The 22,232-nt window shown below is 42.5% G+C and overlaps 1 protein-coding gene across 1 annotated transcript in view; it reads left to right on the top strand.

The window, feature by feature from the left end:
* Positions 1 to 5,187: 5,187 nt before the first annotated feature.
* The window catches only part of klhl4 (kelch-like family member 4), a gene marked incomplete at its 5' end in the record, with an annotated part of 131,448 nt that continues 114,403 nt past the window's right edge, over positions 5,188 to 22,232 (top strand). The window contains one exon of the mRNA XM_084331619.1: positions 5,188 to 5,295. The remainder of the gene's footprint in view (positions 5,296 to 22,232) is intronic.

Here is a 22,232-nt window from a genome sequence, read left to right as displayed (position 1 = left end):
CAATTGACAACACAGTGCAACATGACGAGGGCAGGAACAGGGAGGAACAGGAAGTATGTCGCCACACAGAACAGAGGAAGACAACATACTTAAATACTATGCTAATTATAAGTGACAACACCTGGTGAGGCCAGTCCAAACATACAGAAACAATAAACCACAAACTAGACTAAATCAATACACAACTATAACAAAGGCAATATCACAAACCACAACCAGACAAGGGGAAGACCATTACACAAGGAAAGGAAAATGCAAGGACAACAAACACGAAGCAATCAAATCAACAATAACAAAGAAACACAAAATGGTGGCTTGTCTCATCTGGCCCATCTGATGCTGACCACTAGGAGGTAGGAGACCAGGTAGGATACCACTGTCAGGAGGTAGGAGACCAATGTTAGGAGGGAGGAAATGTTCACTGTTCCTTTCATAACCGGCCCAGCCAGGGCCGGCCCTAGGGACGTTACAACTGGTATAGCTTCTCTCTCCATAGAAATCGGCGTTGTTGTTTACATGTGTAAAAATTATCTGGTTAGTTGTGATGAGAACATGTGTGTTCATGTAACGTTTGTAACGTGGGTGAACTCACGACTAAGGGGGTTAATTAACCTGTGAAGCTATGCTTAGTGACATGTGATTGAGGAATGAATTCTTTTCTCAGCCTGTGATGACAATGAACAGTGTGTTCACATATTAACAGGGTTACCTGTTCAACTTGGTCATATCAAGGGTAAGGTACGAGGGGTGATCCCCCCGGTTTCCCTGGGGCTTCCCCCCCTCCTCTCAGACATGTTGTTTACAATATATTGTGTCACTGTGTTTGTGGGGATACGATGTAACCCTCAGCTTAAGCTGCTGGGGTTGTGCGTCTGCTTGAGAAACGATTATTTTCCTAGGGAAAAGGTTGTTTGGTCACTATCATGTGTGTTTAGCAAGGCCTGTGGCCAATACGTAATCAAGGACTCATGTCTCTCTCGTTATGAAAAACAGCGTTCCTCTGTAGTGAGAGTGTACTTTTGCCATTTTTTGTTGTGATGAAGGGTTGTGTGTGTCGTTGAGATCTACAACTGGATTAGGTTTGGCCCACAGAAGCACATATGTAAGTCTGGTACCGGGGCTCTTAAAGAGGCCCTCTCTGTTCTGTGTTTTTTCCTTAGTAAAAATCAGATAGCAGGTTAGCACATGAGCTATGTGAAGCTGTTAAATGCTTCATGTAGCATGCTATGACTGGTGTCATGGCTCTACTTTGTCATTACATCGTATCAGGGGTGAGGGGTCATAAAGGGGTGAACTGGTAAACCTTTCCTCCCCTTTTCTGATTGGTCAGGGGTTAAAACCACCTGTCTTTCAGGGTTCCTGTCATGTTGCTGTTCGGCACATTACAGGGTAAGAGGGGGGGGGGGGGGGGGGGGAGTTTCCTGGTCCCACGCCCTGGAAGATTGGGCGTGTGCACCGCGGAAATTCCCCCGCCATAGAGTACGTCACTGAGCGCGTCTCTAGTGGTAAGACTTCCGTGGGTTGTTCAGGTCCATGTTATGGATCTGTTTCAGGGAGTTGTCAGAGCTCCTCCTCACGAAGCTCCTCCACAGAGAGAAGTGCCTTCTGTGGAGCCTCCTCAGAGTTCCCAGTGAGGGAGCCTCCTCAGAGTTCAGAGCCTCCTCCTCAGATTGTCAAGGTGAGTAGAACTTCAAAAAAGGAGTTCTGCTCTATTGTGTGTGTATTTGATTAAATTCGATTATGGAGTGTGTATTGGTTCAGTGCCTCCTCCTCGGAGAGCCATAACCCAAGTGTTACATAGCTCAATGTTGCAATATATTCTTTTCAATCTATACAGCTCGCGTGGGAAGTCTCTCTGGGGATTTCCGTCTCCTCCCTGTGGCGAGGGTGGCGGGATGTAAAAATGTAAAAAAAATTACCCTCAGCTGCGTCACGTGGGATTCATGTCAGTCTGTGTTTCTTTCTTTTTTAAATAAAAAGAGGAAGGAACATGAAGCACGACGGCTCCGTGTCGTTCTCCCAGGCGACTTGGAGGAACAATGTCTGGTGTCTTGCTAGACTATCCATTGATGTGTTTGGGTCTCGACGCGTACATAGTGCTGGCTCGGGGTGTTTCTGTTAAGAATCACGCAGGGGGCTAAGTGCGCCTTGGTTGCTCGTTATTAAAACAGCGTTTTTATAGGGCAACTGGGATGGAGTTTTGTCTCTTCCGAGCGCCAGTTTACTATGTTGTCTCAATGAATTCTTGTTCATATCTGGGGGATGTTAACGGAATAGATCAGAACATAGGTAGAGGGGTCTCACGCCCTTGGGGTGGGCCACTGAGCGCGGTACAAATGGGACCGTCTGGGTGGCGCCCTCTTTTCATGTTTTAGATCGACACGCATACCTACCCCCTATTCTGGAGTGGGCATGTCGGCGTGGTTAGGGCACGGGACTGGTTCTGGTCGCGCTGGTCCAGGTCAGTTAACCCGTTGTCCGCCGGGGATGCAGATCTGCTGTTCTGGTACCCTGAGGGACTTGTGCTTTTTTCGGGGGGAAAAATGCCGGGTCGGCCCGGGTGTCACAGGGTTAGGCGTTATGGAGACCCTTTGTTGGGTACATGTTGTACTCTGCACTATCTTAATGGCTTACGGCCATACCAACCTGAACATGCCCGATCTCGTCCGATCTCGGAAGCTAAGCAGGTTCGGTCCTGGTTAGTACTTGGATGGGAGACCGCCTGGGAATACCAAGTGCAGTAAGCTTAGGGCTGGTTCTCCATTCTTTTTTACGCTCCTCTCTCACACGTGGCGAAGAGGGGGCTGTTGGGGTGGTCTTTTGGACCTCCTCTGGTAACCCTGTGTGCTTCCCGAGAAGTAATGTTTCGTCGACCCGTAGGCCTGGAATAACCCTTTTTTGAAAACTGAAACACTTGTACTGCGGTATACTCAGTGTATACCCGCAGGTGTGTTTTGGAGTTTTTTCTTGAGGGGTTATAGGAACAACCACCGTCTGTGTACCGATAGGGTGGTTGATTCCCTGGTGTGTTGGAGCAGAGTCAACTCCCGGGTTAGAATGAATGAATTAAGCATTACAATTAATATAGAGCAATACAAATTAAGATTTTGTTTGATAATAATGGTCTTTATACTTAAGCTGCAACGTCCCTCATATGGGAAGTTTTTCGGATTTTTTGCAACCGGCACTTTGGCGACCCCTAGTGGCTCGGGTGTGCATATTTTGTAATACAATATATATATCGAATTGAAGGCTTATTTGTTGCCTGTCGGCAAAATCCGACAAAGTCCGTTCAGCGGTTCTCGAGTTACATACCGGTATTTGAGGTATTGCGCAAAATACCACTCCCGACTCAGGCTGCAGTAGTTCCGTCAATCTAGATCCGATCTCGAAAATGATTGTGGATCGTTGTAACTAGGGATGTCCGATATTATCGGCCTACCGATATTATCGGCCGATATCGGCATTAAAATGTGATATCGGAAAATATCGGTATCGGTTTTCAATTTCTTTTTAATTTTTTTTAATTTTTTTATATAACCTTTATTTACCCAGGAAAGCAAGTAAGAACAAATTCTGATTTAATTTATTGTCAAAAGTATTCATAATGTTGTGTTCATTCCACAACAAGAGATATGTAATGTTAATTACCTGAAATTATTCCAATTTTGGGGGGGGGGAACCCTGCATATATCGGTATCGGTTGATATCGGTATCGGAAATTAAGAGTTGGACAATATCGGTATATCGGTATCGGTAAAAAAGCCAATATCGAGCATCCCTAGTTGTAACCAATGAGTGTGGCATTCCAATGATACCCCACATGGGGATCTAAATAAAAATAATAAAAAACATGAAGAAACACGAAAACAGGAAGAGCAAAACAGCCGAATGAATTGAAGTCTATGAGAAAACTGAGTTTTTCTTTGTACACAGTTTACCAAAATCACTCCTAATCACTCATTTCTAAATGGATCTTTATGAAATTTGGATATGTACTACATAAGGCTTCAGGCTATGGCTCCGTCTGGATTTGTAAGCCATACCACTTTCTGGGGAAATACTACCTCTGGACTATTAACTACTACAGAAAAACTTGAGTAACAAGTTTTTTTACAACTCAAGTTCAGACCTATGTTACTCTATTTACGTTAGCACTAAAAGTCAACTTCAGAATGTCATCTTTCAAAAGAGACCAGGCTCATGCATGTGCTATAAGTATAAAGTATGTTGTTTTGGTTTGCAAAAAAAGTATGCAGTCCTCAAATTCAAGTAAAAAAATTGCCACTTTTCTGCCCGCTTGTTAAGAGGTTGAAGTTCCTGCCAGTGTCCAAATAAATAGATACCTTTTGAGACCATATTGTTTTTACAAATCAAACACAACACAAGTCTGCTGGCATCGTATCAGCATGAAACCTACTGTATGTCAAAACAACTTGTGAAGACCTTCACATCCCACCAGTGGCGTCATGCCCATTCAAGCTGGGGGGGGGGGGGGGCACCAGATTATTTACATCTGGATCTTTCACATTTTTACTTTATTACCATTACTTTTTACAATAGTTATAATTATGAATCAAACGTATTATTCTAATTATGTCATAGATCTAAATTAATATACAGTATTTACTCTAATATGAAGTGGGGGATTACTGAACTACAAAAATTATATCATTCCTTTCTTTATTTTTCTCAGGGAAGGACGCCCATGTCCCCCTCTCTAAATGTGCTCCCTGACCCCCCCCCCCCCCCCTGCATCCCACTATCATCTAAGCAAAATCTGTGTCCTAGAGAATTGAGCTGGCCCTCAAAGTCACTGTGTGTTACACTGAAAGTTCCATTTTACCAGATCATTTGCCAAACTTGCCATTGTTTGCCCACTTCGACTGTTGGGATCCAACTCTGCTCGACTCCAATGGTAGGGAGTCAAGAGTCTGGACCAACTGCAGAATCCCAAATTCCTGCACCACTACAATGTTTTGCCTAGAACGCAGGAAGTGATCCCAGTGTTCCTGGTTGCATGAATGCAATTGTTGAGGTAGCGCAGAGGAAGGAACCTATCAGGAGTTTCCTTTAAAAGAGGAAAGTGCCCCTTTCCTTTCTGGACAGACAAATATTTTCGCGCTGAAAGAGAGACACAGGAGACCAACATTTTTTTTTAACATTCTATCAGACCCGCAATGTGTTCTTTGTTTTGGATTACATGCAGATCGTCTCCACTGGATGTTACTGTAGGTGTAAAACACAAGTGTTGTTTTAAGACCCAGGAGTAACACGTTGGGATTCGTTTACCAGGTAAGAGAGTTAATGTGCCTACTATTACTCCACTAGTTCCACTAGTAGGCTTTTGTACCTAATTTAAAACGCCATTTGTGATGGAGATATATAATGGAAATCAAATTGATGCATTCTCTGTGTTTATCGGACGCAATCAACTCGTTGAAGCTAATTATTTATATTCCTATTTTTAAGGAATGGTGCGTATTTGTATTGTTTGAATAGTTATTGTCTTATTGAAAACATGCCCTACTTTTGTTACTTACTCAGGGTTTATTGTTTTGATTTCTCAAATATATCCCAACAAATAATAAACTGAAACTTAATGGCAACTATGACATTTCTCTACACTCTTAGAAAAGCTAAACATTATAATTATGTAAAAAAAATATTATAAAAATGGCGGGTTAATTAAAATCTTGTGTTGTGGTTTTTCAACACAATTTTAACGTGTAAACAAAATTATCTCATTTTGATTTTGTTGATTAGGATCCCCGTTAGCTGTAGCTACTATGGCGGCTATGCAACAGCTCAGCGTCCACACAAAACATAAACCATTACACACTACAGTACCTAGTCTGACACGGGAGACCCATGGAACCTATGCAAACTAGCTCTCCATTGGGTCTGAACCTGGCACATTGAGAAACAAACAAATGGCTTGCTGGTGTCTTGTTTATTTCTCAGTGTGCCTCTTTCAGACCCAATGGAGAGCTATAGTTTGCATACGTTCCACAGGTCAGATGTGTCAGGCTATACAGTACTGCACATTAATTATAGACATTGTATGTGTATATCTGCCAGTGCAGTACAACTATATTTAACTTACAATATCTTGAAATAAGCTTTAAAGGCCCAGTCACTAAAGGCCCAGTCACTGATTAAAATGTTAACAAAAATAATAAATGAGAATAGAGACATGATTTCATTTTCCAGATTGACTGAACAACTGGTTAGGGTTAGGGTTTGAAGAAACTTCCAAATAACATATTGTCCATCTACACTAAACACTAAACGGTTCAAGTATGCATGTGAATATACCCCATGTTGATATGGTGAAAGAAATCACAGATTGGGTGGGTCTTTAATAAGTTTTAAAACAAGATACAATCAATTGCTCTCCTTCTTCCTCCTTATGTTTTATTTTGTGTCCTTGGTTGCGTACCATTATCTCAGTGTATAGGCCACTATTGATTTGATAGATACCCTCATCCGCAGGCTTGGCCAGATACGGCACATTAAATGTAATTTCCCCATAAATTTTAGACTCTTTCACCTTTGACCTCCAGCGAGGGGAGTTTTCTCTCCCCAAGGCTGCGTCAAGGTTCTCTCACTATACTGTACCACAGTGGACCGACAGGCCAGGGACCTCACCCTCCACAAAAGACAAGATAAATAGTTTATGGTTATATTTTATTGCGCTCTTTGAATTTTCAGATTGCCAAACAACTGTAAACAGGTGTTTACGTGTTGTGTATGCAAGAGAGAAAATATAGAGAAAGAAAGAGGGAGAGAGAGAGAGATAGTGAGAGAGAGAGATAGAGAGAGAGATAGTGAGAGAGAGAGAGAGAGAGAGAGAGAGAGAGAGAGAGAGAGAGAGAGAGAGAGAGAGAGAGAGAGAGAGATAGATAGTGAGAGCCCATATGCATATGTCTGTGTTTATGTGTGCGTCAGCATTTTTTTTTTTATTATTTGCTGATCCATATCCCCTTAATTTTGTGGGTCTCATGAATATGGACAATGGTCAATATCGCGACCCAAGACAAATGCAATGCATTTCATCTTTCAAAAGAGCATTCTCATGTACGTATTATATTGTTTATTTTTTTAAGCCGTTCGGATGTTCAAACATTTTGAGAACTGAACATTCTATTAATGGCCACTTAAATCTATGGAGTTCTAGTATTCCCAAATTACATTCAGAGAGAACACCCCCCCCCCCCCCCCCCCCCAAAAACAAAAAAAAATTTAGGGTTCATCTGAAAGGGTTAATGACAATGGGCAGTCTAGTATTAGCTTTTCTTTATTGAGACTGAAAGGGAGACAGAGCAGGGGAGACACGCAGAAGAGATTTGATCCCAGGTTCTATTATTCAGACAGACCAGTTCCCCTCCCACTCACTGTCATTATGGGACTTATCACTTGTAACATGATAAAGTCCCAACATTATAGGCTTTAAATTCCCATTATGCACACACAACCACACACATTTAATCGTATTCTCAATGCATGGCACACAGTGTTAGCAGGGGGAAATATACTGTATAAGATCCCCTCAGGAAGAGAGACCTTGGATATTAATGTGGTTTGTCATTTGTTTTTATAAAAAGGCCAAATCTAATATCATCAGACAACTATTTAGCACTCGACTGCCAATATAAACAACACCACACCGTCTGACTATGCTGTGCAATGAAGGAATGGCGGGTGTTGTGAACAGGTACTGTATGTGCCATCACTATAGCGAGGCAGATGTTGGTCGGTAATGTGTTTTGCCACACTAACACGGATGGACGTCTCACATGTCACGTGAAGAGTGGAGCCAGATGGTGTCCTTGACACCTGCAAGAAGGAAAGAGGCCACGCCCAGCCTGGTAGTTATAACACATTGGATCATATATCATTCTCATGCACCGTAGCTTCATTACTACAATGCTACCAAAGTTAAGGGATTATTACTGCACACTAGAGCTGTCCCCGAAGCCTGTTTTTGGGCTTCGAACTTCATCAGGGTTTTTCGAACGGACGTTCAAACCTTCGTTTTGAATTACAAAAAAATAAAAAAATAAAAATAAAATTATATATATATATATATATTTTTTAATGAAATATCCTCAAACTAAATCCTCAATTTGAATAAAGTGATTTATTTACAACTTTCTTGAATATAACTCATCAGTTCCGTCAACATAAATAATCCAATAAGGGCACGGTTGGTACGAAAGTGATGGTGATGTCTTGATGGAGCGCCGAGTGCCAAGCGGATGCAGATAGATAAATGTTTTATAATTTTTTTTATGACGAGTCATATACTATAATAGTATAATACTATAATATTAGTGTAGCCTATATAATCTGTATCTGCAACTGTGAAGAAAACCCCCATTGGTTTAAACAGAATGAATAGACACATAAAAAATATATATACATTTTTATATATATTTTTTATTAAAAAATTCGAATGTTGATTTAGAATTTGAATGCCAACGTAACGAACGAAGGTCCAAACGTTCGAACGTTTGGGCTCAGCACACTGAGCGGTATTACCAATAAGTGGATTCCCCACACCCTTACAAATCTGTCACCCACAGTTTCATTCTTAGGACACATTAAAGCAAATAATATGAGGATGTGGATAACATTGTTTGGTGTGGATGTGTAATAAGAGACATTGACTGGGGAAATTACTTATCACTCCTGCTTTGTGTTCAGAATGGTCAGTATGAACGCTTTACAGATGACACTGAACATATTTATTTACAACCTAGTTACTGTACATACTGTATTGTGTGGAAGCTACGTACATCCTGAATCCCTCAGGCTTATCAAGTGCATAGAAGCAGTTTTCACCTTTCAGACACCGATTTTTTATCTGTTCTTGCACCACTAGTGGAGTGAATGAGTGACGACACAGATTCTTTTGCAGCATTTTCAAGGTATGCAATCCCTTTCCTTAGAGGAGTATGGTTATTTGTTTTGAAATGTGTTGGAGTAAAGAGATGGAAATACAAAATGTTTTAAATACTCAAGTACAAGTACCGTCAAAATATACTTATGGTATTAAGTCTAAAAGTAATTATCTTTCTGCCCCAGATGTGTTGGAACCCTGTTGGTAAAATTCAGTCATCTATTTATCATTTTGCTCGTGGTCATCCATGAGGGAGTGCACAGAGCAGCTTCTATGAAAAACTGAAGGGATGTGAAAACCTCATCCGGTTCCCTGTCCTATCAGTTAATTTGCCCCGCCAAGGCCACCCGGGGTGATTAGCCAACGATAATGACATCTCATGATTAATGATCGCACTGCAGACCTGTAAATGGGAGAGGAACTCCTGTGGAAAGTGGCACACTCACAAAAGCAAGATGGTTTGATTAATTTAGTGACTAAATTAAGCTAGCGGCATAAGTAATTATCTCCACTTTCTTCCTCTGGTGTGTTCAGTTCACAATAAAACACAAGATAAAACATTATTTGTTTGTGACATTATTATGCAGAGTGAAGAAAGGTAAAAAATCCAGGACATGACTAAATATTATGACCAAGAAACCCTATACATAATATTTTTATATTTTACTAGTTGCCACAGGTATGCCCTGATGAACGGAAGGTTATGTATATAACCTAGTTATATGAGTACTGGCTGAGCGTCCCGCTCTTAAGCCTATCGAGATATACCTCATCTCATGTACCTATTGTACTCCATCAATGAATAAAAACAAGTACACCCACACCTGCCGGGTCCCGCCTCTATGGAGGCGTAGCCTATAAGACAGTAGGCATGGTCACCAATACACTCTTCCTCGCCAAAATCTCGTTTCCAGTAAAATATCCCTCAAGGGGACTCAGGGCCGCTTAAGAGTGGGACGCTCAGCCAGTACTCATATAACTAGGTTATATACATAACCTTCCGTTATATATCGTACTTGGCTTATCGCGTCCCGCTCTTAAGCCTATCGAGATATGGGTTAGAGCGGACGCGAGGCCCGACAAATGTACCCCCTGAGGACCCGTAAGCCCACATCAAGGGGTTTGGGGAGTCCCGTCACCCCATCCTTCCTAATGAAGGGGGGGCGCAGTCAACTCCACCGGAGTGCGAGCAAGGAGGAACTAGAACCCCTTGAACACACAGCACAGGCGGAACCACGTGTGACCTAACACACTGTGGCCCATACCCACACACTCCTGCTACCCTACCAACGGACGGGAAGCAGGAAAGGCCACAGACCCCAGAACCGCCTGGGAGACAGAACCCCTGGTCATGTCCATGAGGTAAAACGTTACAAAGGGGCCCGGGGAGGATCATGAAGCTGCAGCACAGATGTCCTCCACCGAGGCCCCACCCAGCAGAGCGGCAGAGGCAGCCACCCCACGAGTGGAGTGCGCCCTGACGCCCCCAGGGGGATCCAGCCCGGCCAACGTGTAGCAGAGGGCAATGCCCTCGCACAACCAATGGGACAGGCGTTGTTCGATAGTGCCTTACCGGCCTGAGAACCACCGTGACAGACAAAAAGCTGATCGGTGACCCCGAGGTCCTGAGTACGGCTGAGGTAATTCCCAAAGCACGGACCGGACATGACAGGTGAAGGCCCGCATCTAACTCACTAGCGTGAGGAGGCGGACGAAACGCCTGAACCACAATATCCCTGGAGCGGAAGAACTTGGGATATTTACAGGCACGAAGGCAGGATTAGGCCGCAGAGTGGCACCGCAATCGGAACGAAAGACAGGCACTCTGGTCGTACCGAGAGAGCACAAAGCACACCCACGCGTTCAGCGGAGGTGACGGCCAGCAAGAACGCAGTCTTGAACGACAGCTGTTCCAACGGCGCTTGCTCAAGAGGCTCAAACGGGGCCAAGGACAACCGACCGAGGACCAATTGAAGATCCCAACTCGGAGCCAAAGAGCGTTGCACCGGCTTAACGCGTCGAGCGCCAAGCAGGAAACGCTTCACAAGAGGGTGGCTGAACAAGACATCCCCCTCAAATCCCTCATGATAGGAGGATATAGCTGCTGCATATACCCTCACCGTCGAAGCCGACAGTCTATCAAGGAGAGACTGGAGGTAACTAAGGACAGCATCCAGGGGCAGGAGACTGGGTCCCGGCCCCCCGCCTTACACCACACTTGGAACATACGCCATCTGCCCGCGTAAAGCGCGACAGTGGAGGGAGCATGCGCATTCCGGATGGTATCACCATCAGGATCAAGAACCTGCGCCCCTCAACGTACCCGTCCCAACAACTGACCTAACAGATGTATGGGGAAGAATCCCAGGCGGCATGGCATCGGTCCCAGACCTGCCTGGCTATGTCCGGACGTAATCCCTACCCGTCAGGATGAGGGCCGCCCGCGACAGTACACCTGTACCCACATTCACCCTGCGATAAGCCAAGTACGATATATAACGTAGATATGAGGTATATATCTGTAAACACAAGTCCCCGCCTCAGCGTTCTCTCCATCCACCTCGACATATGGTACTGCCGTATCATATGTGATGACACTCCCAACGCACCCGGCGCCATGTGGCGCAGGTCCGCCAGTAACTGTAAATAGTTGGCCCGGTCCCACCCGCTGTGCGTAGCCAACCCTGGACCCTTGCGAGCAGAGCGTTCCGTGGAGTCGGGTCGGAACCTGACAATACCCACGAGGCAATTGTTTTTATTCATTGATGGAGTACAATAGGTACATGAGATGAGGTATATCTCGATAGGCTAAGTGAAACAGTACTGTATATCTAATGGATGTCTTAAATGTCATGATATATATCTGTATATCTGTATGTTGTGTATGTCAGAAATGTCATTATGAATTGAAAATGGGGGGCCTGATGTAAACAAGACGAAAGTCTTTCTCTGGTCTGCATCCCCTTAACAATTGTGTGTATTGAGCCGTACTGTATACCCATTCTGCAATCTGTTAATAACATTTTCAATAACACTTCATAATAACACTCAGTTAAAAGACATTTATAAGGTATTTGTAGATAATGAACTAATCATGAACAAACCATATATATATACATTCGTAAATGATTATTAAATCATTTATAATTATATTTGTATAACATTTACAAATGAGTTATACATTATTTAACGGAACGTAGACCAATCTCAGTCACTCTTATTGTCTGGGACCAAATTCGGTCACGCCCCATTTTGCGCAACACCCAGGCTTTTTTTACCGTCAGCGTTTGGGAATTTCATGTCGACAGGTAGATGAAGTGAAATTATACTTATTTTAGAATATATATATCACATTTCATGAGTATTCATCTATATTTAGTCATCTAAAGACTATTAGATATGAATATGTACCAGTAAAAAGTGGGAATCTCTAGAATGTGTTTTGGGCGACGGTGTTTACGGTGCGGGTAGCCTCTCAAGTTGACGATACACAACACTTTCTGTTGTCAGTAGATGGCAGCATTGGTTTAAAATTAAAAGGTGAAAATGTTATGACTACAACATGAATACAATTCCCAAGACCTTTAGCACAGGTCACAGGTCAGCACCAGATTAGGAAAACGCGATCTGAACAGCGATATATGATGTCGTATTGTCCGTCCTGATCAACACCGTTTGAGGACCAGAAGGACCGCTTTCAATACCAACACATTGAACGTAGCGCAGACCGGGCAGCATGGTTTGCCAGCTGCCCCCTACTGCGTTGGCCCGACGCGTCACCAGCGAGGGAGGCGTCAGTGAAAAACGTGACGTGAGACAGCGCCGTAACCGTCCTAGGACGGAACCTCCCGAGCGTGTCGACAACACGCTTTGAGAGGGATGCCCATAGCACTCCAACCGTTGACTGGGAAGAGGAGTACTCTACTTCCAGTCTACAGCAAACCCCAGGCTGGTAGGGACCTGCCTGGTACGAGACCCGACGATCCACCTTGACCGTGAAGGACCAGAACGTCGTCAGGGCAGACTACACTTCGTAACCCCTGACGACGCAGAGGCCCCAGTGCGGCCTCCACGCACTTGGTGAAGATGCTGGGAGCCAGAGAAAAACCGAACGGCAGCCTCTGGTACTCATACGCTAACCCTGCAAAGGAAGCGTAGGTAAGCCCTAGGATGGAAGATCGGAGATGCGAAAACGCATCCTACAGGTCTATGGAGGAGAACCAGACCCCCACCTGACAGTGTTCAACAGGTAGGAGACGATCCAAAAAATGCTGAACCTTCCCACGGGACAGGTCCAGCATGGGTCTGACACCCCCCCCCCTCCCGATTTCTCACCAGAGAACACCGGGAGGAGAACGCCACAACGATGGCTTGCTTCGTCGACAGAGATTGGATCTCGTTGACCAGAGCTGTCACTGCTGGTGACCCTGACAATAGGGTCTGTGCCAAACCCGAAAACGGGTGGGGTTGTGTAAACACAAGTCCCCGCCTCAGCGTTCTCTCCATCCACCTCGACATATGGTACTGCCGTATCATATGTGATGACACTCCCAACGCACCCGCCGCCATGTGGCGCAGGTCCGCCAGTAACTGTAGATAGTTGGCCCGGTCCCACCCGCTGTGCATAGCCAACCCTGGACCCTTGCTAGCAGAGCGTTCCGTGGAGTCGGGTCGGAACCTGACAATACCCACGAGGCAATTGTTTTTATTCGTTGATCGAGTACAATAGGTACATGAGACGAGGTATATCTCGATAGGCTTAATAGCGGGACGCGATAAGCCAAGTACGATATATAACGTAGATTAGACTGAAAACTTGTAAATCATTGAAATGTACATGGATCTAGAGTGCAGAGCAGCCTTATTCAATTTTACTTTCTAGTATAACTCTGCTTACAGTCATAATGTTATGACTACAACATGAATACAATTCCCAAGACCTTTAGCACAGGTCACAGGTCAGCACCAGATTAGGAAAACGCGATCTGAACAGCGTTAAACTATTAATGGGACCTGAGTACAGTGATCGAGAATGGTCACCCAATTATCTTAACAAAAGTGCAACATTAGCATTATGTTTGTTGTCTAAACGGGAACATAATGGTACAATTTAAGATTTTAATGTTATCCGCATATAAAGGACAAATAAAACATTGTTAATTTTCCAAGAAACCTCAATGAAAACGGCGCAGGGTAAGTTATATTCGCTATTGTTATGAAAATGTGATAGAATCCTATAAAAATGTGGACGCATTTGGTCACCGTGACGTTATAACTCATTATCAACATTGTTTGTACTTGATTTGTTCATCATTAAATAATGTTATTCAATGTGTAGTAAAACATTTGTATAGATGCTAGAAAAATGGATATGAAAAAATGACTATACAAATGATTTGTAAAACATTCTTAAAATATCTATAAATCATTTGCAGGTGTTATTGTGTGCCCTAATCTAAAGTGAAGACTATTCATCATTAACAAATGTCTAATAGTTTATTATTTGTGTTTATTATTTATTTATTTGAGGTACAGTACAATGTGTTACTACTAGGGGTGTAACGGTACGTTACATTCGTCCCACAAATTTACGGTACAGGCTTTACAGTGCGGTACGCGCAGTCATACGAAGAATCCGTCTCACCACTAGGTGAAACTAGGGTTGCACGTTTTACAAATCTATGCTCAATATCTTTACTTTACTTTACACTGGCTTACATTGATCTTTAATGTTCAATATTAACACATTAACTGCCACAGAGTTTGCCAGTCTCATACCACTCTCTGCCACCACTCTAAGCCGGAGATGTTTACCTTCTTTGCAGGGCTATACCTTTTTAAATTGTATTGCTAAGTTGACATTACTATGGCCCATTCAACATCGATTATCTATCGTTCAGGATGTAGGAACGTTATACTTTTTCATTCATAGATTCATACGAAAATACCGTCTAGAATATAAATATGTTTTTATCGTTTTCTGCAGTAATTCCTAGAACGGGAGTTATAGGCATAAACGCATATATAGATTATCAACTGCCGTTTGTTGCCGATACACGCTATATTAAAAATTTCAACTGTACATGATCCTAAACGTTATGACTTATCATGCCCGGATGAACGGGGGGGGGGGGGGTCGTTTATAATTCCTTGATCGTCAGTAAATGCTTTATGTAGTATGGGTGATATATTGATCAGAGCAGTTTGCATTAATAATAATAATAATAAACAAACATGCTGAAAATGATGTCAGCGTCCTCTTACCGTTCGCCGATGAGACTGGAGGAAAAAGATCCCACTTATTTGATGGCAACCTACTAGATCCATTTTCGGTTTGTATAATAATAATAAACACCCAAATCATATCGATTATTGAGTTATGGCAGCGATCGATATACACCGATGTGTGTCTAGAGTCCCGCAACAATATGTGAGTGCCGGACGCATTTGCCAGATGCACGGAGATCTCCAGAGATCCATTTCCGGTTGTAACTCGCCGATCATCCACCAGGCGGCAGTATTGAAGCGTTGCAGAGTTGTGCAGGCTCCCACTGTATCAGCCGAGGCTGGGTGAGGGAATTCTGAATACCATGGCGAAAAAATTAAATATGATCTCAATAACGTCGTACGCCGTGGAATGGCAGAATTAGCATGACCTTGAAACACGTTGTACGACATTATTGGCGCCAGATGTGTTAGCTTGTATTGCCAAATGTAGATGATGAATAACACGTTGAAGCTTGTTTAGGCACACGCACACTGACAGCGGACAGAAACAATTAACAACGCGCACTGACACTCTGCACTCGGCTCTCCCCTCCTGTTTACTACACAGCCTAGGTGTCCCTAAAACAAAGCCATTAATGAATTATTATTTTTGTAACACATCAGGGTCATTACAGTTTTACAGTTTTCTTTCGTTTTTTTGTTCGCCCAATAATGGTAACCAATGGAAAGACACACACGTGTGTCGCAAACACACACGCCAACTTTCTCTGCAGACTTTCTCAGTCACAGCTGATCGAAAAAAGAAAAAAAAAGCACTACATACTTTTGGACTGATCATCTGAGCTCCTCTCCAGTTGCTGCTACTGCGTTTAAATCCAAAATATTGATAAATCCTCTACCATTGTTGTGTAACATGTCATCTGATCTCTAGTCTTCTTCAGTCTCGGCTTCACATGAAGTTAAATCCTACAAGTGAAACTGAAACTAAGTTGTTGCATAATTTGTTAAGGGGGCAGTAGGCAATTAATTTACTCATTGGATGCCTGAACACAGAATGACACCAGGGCCCCGTTCCTTGTACCTGGATAACTGAGTTAGCCGGATAACTTTAACTGGATAACTGAGTTAGCCGGACTTTCCGGTTCCCCGTACGTGGATTTTCCAAATCACCATGACAACAGATCCAAAAGTTTGAGCCTGGTCGAAAGCAGAGTTTAAGTTCAAGTTAGCCTGAACCATCGCCACGCCCCCGCAAAGAAGTGACAGCCCGTTTCCTGAAACTATTCCCACAGTCTACGATCTGCATTATACCATTCTGAATTACGTTTTTGTGCTCCATTCTTCCAGAGGGGGCTTTTGAAATGTAAAATAGACCCAAAATGCTGATACTAAATTCACTTTGTCCTAAATAATGCACGTTATATATACCGTGGCGCTCGCTCGTGCGATGTACACATTATGTGGTTATTTTAATTGTAACTGGGATTAAGATGTCTGATGAGATGCGCTGTTTGACGGATTTGAGAAATTGAATGAGCCGTTGACGTCACATTAATGAATGAGGATAAAGAGATAAACTTCATTCAAAACAAAGGATATTCTAAACACGGGTCTCTCGTTCATTAATGTATAAACAATGAATTTATCCCATCTGGCACAGTGGTGCAGCGGTAGTGCTCAAGCCTGCCAACCCAGCGACCGGGGTTCAAAACCCGGTGTTTCCAATATGATTTTTTTGAATATAATATTAATGATTATACGCCAAAGTAGCCTGGTTTTAAGTTAAAATATTATAAATCTACATGCATTGAGGATGTCATTCTTTATATAGCTCTCAACGTGCACCAAATTGAATTATTCCTATATTGCAAAAAGAAGGAAAAGACTAGGGTCTCGAACCCCGGTCGTCTGCGTGATAGTCAAAACAACAACCCGTTAGACCACATTGGAGATAAGTTAAAGATCGACTATACATCAATCAATGGGTAAGAGAGCCGTATCGTAATTCTGTATAAGTTTAACTAATTATTTTCGCTAGCAAGATCTCATTTGATTATTCAATCCAGCAGGCAAGTTTAAAGAAATATAATCTGATTGATTGAGGTAATGAGGGACTTAAAATTAGCCTATAGATAACGCATTTAACTTGTCGGCGAGGCGATTGAGCCGTATTGCAATCTGTCAATAAAGTTTTAAATCAATTAATCAATCAATGCCGTTAGAGAATCAGGATCTCTGCCATCGATACGTGCTGGCTTTTCGCCTGAAGCGGCCGCGCGCATTTAGCCTGAGTCGCAAGTCTGGCTTGAGTTAACGAGACTGAATCCACCTTCGAGGAACAGGAAAATCCCGGCTTCGAACATCGGGTTAACTGAAGCTGGATAATGACATCTTGATCGACTTAGTTGAACCAGGTACAAGAAACAGGGCCCAGTATCACTGACTACCAAGGCAAGCCTATAGAATATCATTCTATTTAATAATAATAATAATTATAATAATAATTATAAATATATAATAATAATTATAAATATTTTTTCCCTGTTGTAACGAAATCGTACCGAACCGTGACGCCAATACCGAGGTATGTACCGAACCGTGGCTTCTGTGTACCGTTACACCCCTAGTTACTACACATTAAACAACATTATTTAATGATGAACAAATCAAGTACAAACAATGTTGATAAATAATGTAGAACTAATTTGTAAATGTTATACAAATATAGTTATAAATGATTTAATAATAATTTATTCAATTTAGTTTGTTCATGATTAGTTCATTATCTACAAATACCTTATAAAGGTCTTATAACCAATCAATCAATTTATTTAATGACCACCCAGCCAGGCTGGTGGAATTTAGTTTCAGTGCAGGTTTCATAGCAGTTCCAACATAAAAACATAAAAACATAGAACATATGACATCACTTACAGCGTACATAAAAGAAAACACAATTACATAGATACAGATACAGTTCAGAGTTTGTCCATGTCCATGTCAGCAGAGGTAAGGGGGGTTGCGGGGGGTACTACAGGGGGGGGGGGGGTGCTACAGGGAGTTCAGTGTCCGTATGGCAGTGGGGAAGAAGCTGTTTTTGAACCGGGTTGTTTTGGTGGTCAGGGATCTGTAGCGCCTCCCGGAGGGCAGCAGCTGGAAGATGTGGTGTGCTGGGTGAGTGGGGTCGGAGATGATTTTCCTGGCTCTCCTGATTGTGATTTGGCGGTGGAGTGATTCGAGGGAATAACAGTGTTATTATAAAGTGTTACCAACTTTTCAATCAATCAATCAATCAATCAATCAATCAATCAATCAATCAATCAATCAATCAATCAAAGACAGGCAACAGACATAATGCACAGACAGACAACAGAAAAGAGCTTGTTGTTGCTGAGCTCCAGATAGAGTGCCTTGTTCACCAGGTGGATGGCTTCTCGGAATGAACGGTGCTCTGTGCCGCTCGGTAGAGCACCTGGGGGAGACATAGTTGATCTCGAACTGGGAGTGAAGGACACTGGGTACTATCCCCCATGGTGTCACAAGCCTTTGTCCTGACTTGCTGCTCATAGAATGAGGCTAGGGAGGGCACTACACCAGATAATAACCACACAAAATCCTCATGAATGCCATAGGCAGTGAACGTTGTCTTTAATAATTCAGCCTAATGGCTGGGTCTCCAGCTTTCAAATTCATCCTCATTGGTTCATTAGCACAAACGTGAATGGGAACAAAGGACAGAAGGAACACTCCACACAAGCCCCCCCCCCCCCGCCGCTCCTCGCATATTTAATTTGAATAATGCATCAACCTGAACATCCTATGATACGTACTTCAGATCTTATTATAATTGTGGAGAAACCTTTTGTTTCTTATTCCATAGATAGATAGGTGTTGTGCTTTGCATAATATGGTAATAAGAAAGTGATGGATTTGTATTCAACACTAAAGGTAAAGATACAGAATACCAAGAGAAGAGAGAAGGTCAAGTTAGCTGAATCTGTGGGCTCAGAGGGGCTTGTGCCTAATGAAACAGAAGCGCGTATGAATGACAAGAATATAAAATGTGCACTCCACCCTAGGTTCACAATAAGCTATACGACCAACACCATGGGATGCAGTGTGAACCAAAGTGGTTTACTGTGGGAATCCTGTGTAGCCTAGTTCATCCACTATTAAATGATCCTGAAAAATGACTTTATAACCTGGATTGTACACTTTACGAGCATGGTGCGGAGAGGTGGTGGTGGTAGCGTAGGCTACAGTAACTGTTTAATATTTCTTGGCTCCTCAATATAACAGTCAACTGACAGGACACAGCACATGAATAAATCATCGATTGCGACAGCCAGCAGCCAAGCTCCCAAATCCCTCACATACAGGCAATGGAGGCGTTGATATACTCTGCAGCATATTGAAGTAAACTTTTTTTTTTACTAGTTTCACAGAGGAAAGGTCTAGCTGTGAATAAAATAGGATTTCAACTGAGCGCACGTAATTATCAACAAAGATTTCAACCAGGGGCAGAGAGTGCACACACAATTGAATGTTGCAGGAAATTGCCTTTAGAGGTGAACTTCATATTCAAGTATGAATCATCAGGTTAGGTAAAGTAAAAATAATAGTTATCTGAGAGAGAATTTCCATAGATGGATTTGTCATTTGTTATGTGGGAAAGCCTAATTTTTACAACATTTCGACCTCATTTTTGCATTTAGCATTTTGTTTTATATATTGTATATTATATTGTATTTGTATAGTGTTTTTTTTTTATCACAATCTCAGGAGGGTCATACAGAACCAGACATTTCACTATAATGTATATTATAGTACCTTACATGTGACAAATAAAACAAAACTTGAAACTTGAAACTTGAAAGCACCAGCCTCAACGAGATGTTCAATCGATCACCGCGCAGATTGATTGATTGAATGAAAATTGTATTAACAGATTGCAGAATGGGTACAATACAGTACGGCTCAATACACACAATTGTTAAGGGGATGCAGACCAGAGAAAGACTTTCGTCTTGTTTACATCAGGGTCCCCCATTTTCAATTCATAATGAATTGTAAGTAAGGGTGCAACTAGCACTGTGCAATCCATTCTTTGTGGATCTAGTATATCTCTGTAGCTTTGCTCTCCGGATTCATAATCCATTTCTATATCCAATTACTTCACTTTGCCCCATGGGAGTGTAGAGTTTTCCTCCGACAACTCATTTATAATAAACATCCAGATTCAACACTATTGACACAGTATGGAGATGTGTGCACTAATACCCCTACACTGTAAATATTTTTTTAAATTATTTGACAGATTAGGCTACCTTTGTTTTTCTATACTTTAAGTGTAAATACCATAAAAATACAGTAAATTACCTTTTATCAAAATATTAACCATTAAATAAAGGTTTTCTTTGTATGATCGAATGTCCTTATATAACCTTTTATGTTTTGACAGTGTCACCTCACCTTCAAAGCTATAGGATGTCTTGTGTCTGTGGTGAGGCAACTCCTTCTTAATTGATGAATCAATTAATCTGTCAGTTTGGTCTTAAGGGGTCCCCACACGGCGAGCGATTTTAGCCAGGCGACCGATTTTTTTTGCGAGCCGACAGACAGAATTGTATCGCCTTCATTGTTATGAATGAGAGAACCCACACGGCAGGAGATTCTGAAGCTATTTCTGTCGCCTCGCTAAATATCGCCTCGATCCTATTTTTTGAGGCGACACAGCAGGACAATGAGGAAATAACATGACTTCTACAGAAGTTCTACTGGTGTATCATTTGTACACCATTAATGTATCATTCAATACATTCATTGATCAATAACCTACCTATTATTACCATGCTACTTGTTATGTTCATTATTATTAATGGGAACAATTTAAATAAATAACGTTAGTTTGAGAAGCTGTAGTGGCCGCTTGTCACTAATAAATGAACAATGCGCCACGATGCACCAGTGTTTTTATACTCGGGTAACAAAAGAAGTTGTGGATGTTGACAGAGTTTAATGTCCAGGCTGCAGCTGATGTAGTTTGTAAGGTTTATTGTCCAAAGAAAATTATGGTTGAGAACAAAACAGTTTGCGTCTTCCGTGAAAAAAACACTCTCTCAGCAGCTGCATAACAATACTTGTCCAATCGTTGGTAATGAACGTATCGTAGCGATCAGGCATGCAGTATGTCAGGAAGAATGAGGAGAGGTTATTCGTATATGGTGGTTAATTCCAGCTCAATAGTGGGTTTTACAGGTTAATACTCTCTTGTACTGCACAACACAGCTACCCGCTAACCCGCTTCACAACAACCTAACGTAACGTCCGGGACTCCGGTCCCGGCGGTCCGCCCTCCTATATCTCCCGGGGGGAAACACCCCCAGCTAAACAGAGCGACACATAGTTTATTATACCTGAGAACGGTCGCCTCTGGTGTGGGGCGCTAAGCGATTGTCATTGAGCGACAGGCAATCACATCGCCAGGCGACGTCTGTCGCCCGCCGTGTGCAGACCACTTTAGTCGACCAATACTGTCTTAGTTGAGTAGTCAAGATAAGATATTCCATTATTGATCCAATTAGGGACATTCTGGCGTCATAGCAGCATGGGGTAGAGCAGTGGCGGCTCGCCACCGGGGGCGCTAGGGCGTCGACCCACCTGTTAAATGAGAGAAGAAGAAAAAAAAACTTTTTTGTTTTTTGTTTTATAGCCCTATAAATAATATAAACATGTTTAAAATGAATAATATTTACTCATTTTAAGTATGTTTGTGTTTCCAATGCACAATATAACTTAATTTTACAAAGATTAATAATAGTTTTCCTGAACAGGAAGTGACGATTCTGTCTGATATAGACCTTTTCATTACCGTAGCCGCAGGCATTTCTCCTCGCCGTATTTCTCTCTGGGCTAGGCGCAATTGCGCCTGGAGTGCGCGTGCCCGCCGTGCACTGGTTCATCGCTGTATCCGTCGCAGCCACGCGCTTTGCGTTGAATATGATGTATTATGATGGAACTCGGGCACTGGTTTGAAACGACCTAGCAAGCAGCCGAGCGTCTAAAAGCTCTCTGATTGGCCGACGCTGTACTTTCCGTA

Source organism: Notolepis coatsorum (assembly GCF_963971535.1).
Source record: "Notolepis coatsorum genome assembly, chromosome: 16".
Lineage (NCBI taxonomy): Eukaryota > Metazoa > Chordata > Actinopteri > Aulopiformes > Paralepididae > Notolepis > Notolepis coatsorum.
Note: the sequence above shows the minus strand (reverse complement) of the source record. Positions and strands in the feature narration are given on the sequence as shown.